Raw genomic sequence first — 8,482 nt, 5'->3', positions numbered from 1 at the left:
AGCTGCAAAGTAGGATGGTAGCAGGACCAAAGGTAATCTAAATACGTTGTTGAGAATAAGAAAGAAGGGAGAATTATTTTTAAAAATACTTCATATTAAGAGAAAGGGAGAATCATTTTTGAGGGCCCAAAGAATGAACATTCTTCTGAAAATCATTATCTGTAGCCTCTGGGAAATTTGGCAGTTGTGACTGCACACAAGGCATGAGATTAAGAAAGATGAACAGAAAATAGAAAATGGGCTTAGAGGGGCAGACATCATCAAAATAAAATGCACAATGAGATGGCTGATACATGTCAGAATTGCTACAAATTAAAATTCACTTTGGGGGAAGTGAGGTATAGACATGCCTCTGAAGAAAATTAAATCATTTTAATGTGAAGGAAAACCTCCACACTATTCTGGAGTGAAAGGTCATTTAGATAAAAATGATGAGAGAGCACAGATTTGGAAGAGAAAGAATAAAGACTGTTTTCTAATGGCTTGTGTTTCTGAAGGGAGCCTAGGACAAAAGAAATAGAAACAATAATCAAACATAATAGATGGTAATTTTCCAAAATGGAATAATGCAAAACAAATGACCATACTTTAGTGCATTTTGGTAAGTGCTGAATGTCAAGAACATAAACATAATCTACAAGCATGTAAGTAGGAAGATATAAACTTACCTACAAATGCAATTGCTGGTAGTGAGCAAAACGTAACTCCCACCTCCACCTCAATAATATCCGATTAGTAGGCAAGCCACCTCAAATAAAGACAAACATTAAATTAAAATATACTTGCAGTACAATTTACTTTTAAGTCTCAAAACATCTTGCCTAGTACTCACCTCCGCCCCTACTGGATTGCTATACCTAATGCTTCCTTTCTATGAAAACATTCTGAAGTAAACTCTTACTTTTAGAGATGTACTTCACCAAAACGAAAAGGGGAACCAAAAATAAGTGAAGAATGAGGACCACACTGTAGAACAATCACTGATGGTGAATGCTGACAAACATGCATTCTGGGGATATTTACTGAGTGCCTTTTAAAAGATAGTCACTGTTTTAGGCACTAAGGACACAAAAGAAAAGAGACAAGGCCTCTGTTCTCTTGAAGGAAACAATAAATAAAATGTAGGACTATTTTAATGTTTTTGAGTATGAGACACCTTCACGTTTCCAAGAAAACTTTAATAGAGATAAGGAAAATTTCTTTGCAAAGAAATACAAAAATGATGTTTATACTTTGGATTTCCTTTCTTACTTATTAAATTTATTGGGGTGACATTGGTAAATAAAAGTATATAGGTTTCAAGTGTATAATTTAGTAATACATTATCTGAATATCGTATTGTGTGTTCACCACCCAAAGTCGCATTGCCTCTGTGGCCATATATTTGATCCCCTTTACCTTTGCCTACCTTTCCCCTCCCCATTTCTAGTAAGCCTGATCAAGAATTGGGACTATTTTTGAAGCTCTTGATCCCTCCCCCCAAACCTATCGGGGAGACAATGGATTCTAAGTTGGAACTGCTTCAGCTTCTGGTATTTCTTCTCCCTAAAGACAAGGCATGTAAGTCAGTACAAACCAAAACAGGAGTAAATTGTCTCCAAATAACAACTCGATATATTTGTGTGTAGTGGTATTTAGTAGAAATCATGCCTGTAATTTGCTTATCTCAATCCTTATATTTCATACAAATAGTATGTTAAGTCAATAACATGAAGCAGCCAGAGATGGTCAGAAATGAATCCTTTCTTTAGAACTTGAATTGGCACTTTATCACCCACAGGCCAAATCTAGCCAGCTACCAGATTGTATATATATTGCTTAGTGTATTGTATATATCTGCTTTGGTGCTACAAAGGCAAAATTGAGTAGCTGTGAAAGAGACTACATGCCCTCCAAAGTCTAAGACATTTGCTATATAGCCCTTAACAGAAAGAAGTTTGCTGACCCCATCATGGGATCCTCAGCTAGCCAGGCCAAAAAGTTAGATGAGATGACAGTAACAAGAAAGATTGACAGAGTGGGAAAGGCAGTGGTAAAAGGAAGAGAAACAGGGCATACATTGACATCTGGCATCTGAGATTTCCCGAAGGGAGGTAGACAAATGTGAGGGGTATTGGGGAAATGGATGAGCCATATGGGGGGACTTTAGGAGCAGGTTTGGGGCCGAGATGATGCTAGAATCTGCTCTTTCATCTGCAGATATCAGCAGCTCTCCATGGGCCTTCTGTTCTTGCAATGAAATTTATTTGTTAGCACTTATGGCAAACTAAAATATCAGTTTTTGAACAGATAAGACCACCTTGGCTTCAAGGACTTGTCCATCCCCTTGTTTTCCTTCTGCATCTTTTACTACTCGATCTAGTCTCCTTCCTGGCTTTTTTCCTTCTCTATCTGTTCCTCAGGTTTAGTCCCAGTTCATTTCTTTCCCTCACTCCACACACCCTACCCGTGTGCTATCACACTCTCTGATAGCTTTATCTTCTGCATGTTTGTTGCCCATTCTCAGACCTATACTGTTTTTAATAAAAGTGTGGTAGACTGTATTACTGTTCTCCTGTGATAAGGTCATACATCCATGTCCCACCCACTTGGGGCTTGGCTACAGACTTGTTTGAGCCAAAGGTATCTACTTGATGAGTAAATACAATATACACCGTGTCTGTGTGGAAACTTTATGTTGTTTGGCTGGGCTTCTTGTGCTTCTGTTTTCTGCCACAAAAACAGCATGTCTCAGAAGGGGCTGCTCTTTTTTCTGAGTTCTGGGGAAGAGCCTCAGCCTATCTTGTAATATGATTGATGACTGAGCATTTGTTGGTGTGAGCCTTTGGAATTTTGGGGGTTGATTATTATACAACAAAGCTGGCTAATATGTAAAATTTTGTCTAAACAGCTTTTCTTAGACATTTTTCAGACATATCAAATTTAAAATTTTCAAAATTGAACTGACTCCACTTTATGTCCCCCACAAACTTTTTCTTTCTTCAGTGTTCCCTGACTGGGAAAATGCTTCCTTACAGCATATGGTTCCTTAAGCCAGAAACAGTGAGAGCTATCCCAGCATCTTCCTCTCACTATCAACATTAATATTTATTGAACACCTACTATGTTACAGGAAAACTGCCAGGCACTAATGTTATAGTAGCACATAAAAAAGACAATGTTTCTGTTTTCACAGAGGAGATTATATATTTGTGGAGGCAAACAATAAAATAATTTCTTGTGCACGTATTATAGAAACATATATAAGAAAATGTGTTAGGAATTAGGTAGGAATTAGGGAAATTCCTAATGTAACAAAAATGTATAGGATAATGGGAAAGTATATACCTATATACCTAATCCAATTTGGGATTTGGAAAATTGGGTCAAACCATGACTGCCGTGTGTTCTGTTATATATCTTCAAACTCGTTCCCTTTTTTATATCTCCTCTATTACTTTCTTTGGGTTCTTGTCGTTGCTCACTTAAATTGCCAGAAGAATGCCTCTTATTTCCCTCCAACCTGTTTCTCATGCAGTTACACAATGACTTTTCTAAACCAGTAATTTTGTTAGATCATTTACGTGGTTAGATGGCCCCTCATTTCCTTCATGATGCTCTGCAAATCAAGTATGGAGCATGGCTTTATGGTGTCATCTTTGCCTACTGGTACGGTTTCACCTCTGGCCATATCCTCTTCTACTGTGCTTTAGTCCTTTTTTTTTTCAGTTTTCTGAATATTCAATGAGGTCATACATTTCCTTTATCTTGAACAAGAGAAGTCAGGTACGTGCATATCCAAATTCTTCATATGATTACTCCTTTACTCATCTTTAAATATACAAATCAGATATTTCTCATGGGAAAGTTTTTATAGCTGTAGACAGACCGCAGTCCTTGTCCTTTTCCCTGCTTCTGTCAAGTTTGAAGTGGGTGACACTCACTATTCAGCACTACCTTTGGTCCACCTCTGTTAATGGGACTTGTCCAATGGAATTGTGTGGTCTATAGGACTTTGATCTTTTGGTCATTTTATTGTTCTCTTAGACTCCTTTCCCTTCTTTGCACGTTTTCTGACCCACCACCCCACATACATACTCCCTAACAAACTATCTTTTGAAAGCCACTCTTGGGTACTAACTAAACTTCACTTAAGGAAAAGGGGTAGAGGTGGCATGGCTGAAAATGGGAAAACAAGCCTATAGATTTTAATTCCAAATCTTTTTATATTCAGTCATATCCACATGGTTAAAAGCCATTACTAGTAATCTTTGAGTCGTCATCATTCACAGCCATTTTTGGATACTGCTTCTAAAGGACGTAGCTCCTATACAAAGTGTGAATCTGGTATTAAGATGTTTAAGATTTTTTTGGTCTATTAAATTAGCTAAAATCTTTATAAAGATAACACCCAAATATGTAATTTAATTTAAAAAGATAATAATACTGTTAAATATGAGAATGGATCTCTTAATACATATCTGATAACACTGAAAATTAAAATAACTGGGAAAGTAATTTAATTCAAAAATATGATCTTTTGTTCAGTAATTTTATTTTTGGGAAATGACTTTATAGAAAATAATTAGAAACAAGCTGTTAAACACTCAAAAAATATTAAACATCACTAAATGTGGTTTTCTATTTTTAATGTAAATTCAATTTGATGTTAGTTTAATTTAAAATAATTAATTTGGAAAAGTAGTTGGTAGAAAAATGTTATTCCAATCACCAAGGGAATTGGATAATTACCAAGGGAATATTAATAACAATGAAAATAATAGCAAACATATTCTGAATACTCTCCATTACTGGAGAACAATAAAAGAAATTCTGTATTATCACCAACTATTTATTAGCTCCTATTATATTACAGTCGCTGCACCAGGTACTCGGGATATATAGTTGCCTAAGACACAGACCCTGTCCTCAAATCAATTAATGATTTGAGCCATCATTTGGCAGTCATTAAATGTGGTTATGAAGATAGTTATAAAGGGTGACGCAGAGTTAGGAAAAAAAATACAGAATATATGTAGTTATATAAACTATATATAAAATATTTGCATAGAAGAAAATATTGTTATCTAGAATGCTAACAGAGGTTATTGTTTCAATTGGGGGTTTTGTTTTGATTTTTCAAATTTGTATAATATATCATTTTGAAAGTTTTTATAAAAACGATGACTACGTCGTAAATGGTTGAAGCATCAGACTGCCTTTTTACTCCCTAGCTCATATAATTCTATAGGGTTCCAATAAAACCAGAGAAAACTGAAGGAGGCTGAGAGTTATTTATTTTAGCTGTTTCCCAAGCATAATGAGATCATAAGAATCACTTTAGTCCCTCTTAAAAATACAGATTACAAGTATTCTAGTAATTCATAAAAGCTTGGGAAATCTTATGCGTTAGAATTTAGCTTGGGAGCTTTAAAAACCAGGCCTTACCCCAGAGAAGGAATTGTCACAGCTACTCAGTGTTCTAATGTGCAGCCAGAAGTAGAAAAGCGCTGGCTTGCAAACTGTCCTCTAAAGCTGTAGTGTCATAGTCCCACTGCACAGGCTGATGTTGGCATCCTTGGATAGCTGTGTTTACCGACACTTTAAAGTATTAGTGCTGGTTTGGAGGCCATTGTTATACAGTAGTTTTACAGTGTTGCTATGACATGGTGGTGTTGCAACTCAATTTACTCAGAAGGCTGGTTAGGAGAATGATAAATTACTCTAATCCTATAATTACTTAGAGAATATTAATAATAATAGCAAACGTATATTGACCACTTATTATTTCTCACACACTGTTCTAAAGCATTATGTGTTGTCTCACTTAGACCATCTAAATGGCCTGAAGTTACTATTTTTCAGATGAAGGAACTGAGACGCAGGAAGTTTTCAAAATTTTTCCAAGATTCAGTGTGTTAGAGATAGGGCCAAGGTTCAAACTGAGACAATCTAGTTCCAGAATACATAGTTTTAGCCACAATTCTAATTTACCTGCAGAATAAACTTATAATAGATGTTGTCCTTGCTCACTCATGAATGATCACAAGAAAGTTGAAGGATGTTCTAAGAGCCCACTTAGAAGATGCATATTACTTGTGTAACTGTGGCTTTATTCTTGTATTTACATTTTCTTCCACATATGAAAATCTATTTCGGGTTTCTATAGTCTTAAACAGTCATGTAGATGTGGTTAGATTTTGGATCCTTGGTTCTCTGTACCAATCTCTCCAAAATTTTATTCTATGGAACCACCCTTCATCCTAAAATGGCATCAATTTTGGTTGTAGCACCACCCCATTTAGTCTATTACATACCAGTAGATAAGGATAAAGGTACAAACATTCATTGTGAACTTACTGTGTGCTAGGCACAGTGATAGGCAAATAAATATACCTGAAATTTCTGTTTCATACTGTGCCATTTTATTATTTATGTACCTCTCCATTTTTATTTTGTCTAAAATGTTTTTTTCTAACTCAAGTTTTCAGAAAAACTTGCAGTAATGAAAATAGTGGATGAGAAGCCATCTATTAATGAGATAGTTCCAACAAGCATCTGGATAGTAGAAAGCAGAAGTGATGACTGACAAAGCAATGTGGGGTAGGCTCTAGAGGGCACCACTGATTTAGAGACAAAGGAAGAAGAGAGAAGTAGAACCAAAACAGAATGGCTGTCCTAAGTTTTGGTGAGGGAAAAGAAGAAGAAGACTTTTTAAATTTTTTATTAGAAAATTGAACAAACTATTTATATATAAAAAAGACATCATATAATCATTAATTTGATGGTGACCCAAGGTAAAGCCATTTACATTCCATAATAGGTGAGTGAAGGCCCAAGAATTTCAGCACCTACCTGCTCATCTGAAAATTAAGGTTACCAGTGTTATAAACAGCACTCTCAGGCCTTTTCAAATGTGGATTAAGAAAATAAGGATCACTAGATATTTAATGAAATCTTGAAATACGAAGGAAAGCCAAAAATAAAAACCGACCCTGAAGGAAACGAAACCAGAGAACAGAGATGAGGATTTTTTTCCCTTTTTGGTAGGGTAGATTAGCTTGTGACAGATTGTTGTCCCCATGAGAACAACAAGAAGTATCAGATAAAATTAAAAATGTATCTTTTTAAAGGGATCAGAGAGCTACTGAAGTAATAACTACAGGAAGTAAAATTCCAGAGGAGAGCTGCTGCAACATGACCTGATGTTCTTTAGCTGCCTTTTTTCTGAGAACATTTGCTGATTCTGAGCGAGAGTCTGAGAACCCAAATTCATAAGTCAGCAACTTTAGGGACTTCAAAGATAAGGCTGACTTTTCTTTTTTTCCTCTAAGACATTTACCATCTATGAAGCTGAATGGCAAGAAAAGGAGGGCGGGGAGGTAAGACAGTGATGGACGCAAGTTAAGTTGTCTTACATCACATCAAAGAACCATTAGATAATGCCTAAAACTGGTAAATGAAGAAGGATGGTACAAATCCATATTTGAAGATAAGTGGCAATCACAAGCATAAAAAACAAAAATAATTGAAAATGGTTATTATAGAAAAGCAAAATCTCAATATACAGAAAACTTTAACAGAATTATCCTAATTTAAAAATTAAAGCAGTCTATGGCCATGCCACCCTGAACACTCCTGATCTCGTTTGATCTCGGAAGCTAAGCAGGGTCGGGACTGGTTAGTCCTTGGATGGGAGACCACCTGGGAATACCAGGTGCTGTAGGCTTTTAAAAAAATAAAAAAATAAAGCAGAAACTACAAATTTAACACACACACCTACAAAATCACAAGTTCATTTGTACAAGCAGTTTTTCCCAAACCTTCAAGTAAACCAATAATCCGTGCTATACATGCTAGAAACACACACACAAAAAACTTCCGCAATTCAATTTGCATGGCTCCTGTACTTCTGTTATTTTAGGATAAGAAAATAATTAGTCATTATTTTCACTTATAAACTTAAGTGCAAAAATCCTAATAAGGTAACTAAATAAAGCAATTCAATAAAAAATGCTGTGGCTAGATTTCATCCAAAAGATGCTTTTATAATAAAACAAATATATTAATTTAATTTACCACATTAATTCATGAAAGGAAAAAACACTAAGATAGACATTAATCCTAGCCTGCCAGGGAAAATTAAGGTTTATTCATGTTGTTCTGACATAATCACCGATAGTGCTCTTTAACTGCCTGCTGTCCTCGTTTGGATGATCAAGTAAATGTTCATCCTAAAATACCATGTGATTATCTAAATTGTTATAAATAGCATTTGGTGAATTTTAACAGTCATTCCTACTTAAAACTGTTAGGAAAGAATAGATAATCCTATAGTTTCATCTATAATAGAGAAATAGCCTGGTTTTGAAGAAAAAAAACAAGACTAGCAGTACTTCTGTTCCACATTGAACTGATACTCTTGATAAAAATGAGGCCACAATTAAAAAAAAAAAGATATAAGCTCTAGAAAGCTAGAAAGGAAGGAAAAAAATATCTCTGT

At 35.3% G+C, this 8,482-nt stretch overlaps 1 non-coding gene across 1 annotated transcript; it reads left to right on the top strand.

The window, feature by feature from the left end:
• The first annotated feature begins 7,589 nt into the window (after positions 1-7,589).
• Positions 7,590-7,708, top strand: LOC112480900. Its single transcript, XR_003046780.1, has one exon. It is a non-coding gene; the product is annotated as a 5S ribosomal RNA (ribosomal RNA).
• Positions 7,709-8,482: the final 774 nt, after the last annotated feature.

The sequence above is a fragment of the Pteropus alecto genome, unplaced genomic scaffold (genome assembly GCF_000325575.1).
Source record: "Pteropus alecto unplaced genomic scaffold, ASM32557v1 scaffold20, whole genome shotgun sequence".
NCBI lineage: Eukaryota > Metazoa > Chordata > Mammalia > Chiroptera > Pteropodidae > Pteropus > Pteropus alecto.
This window is presented reverse-complemented; position numbering and strand designations above follow the sequence as displayed.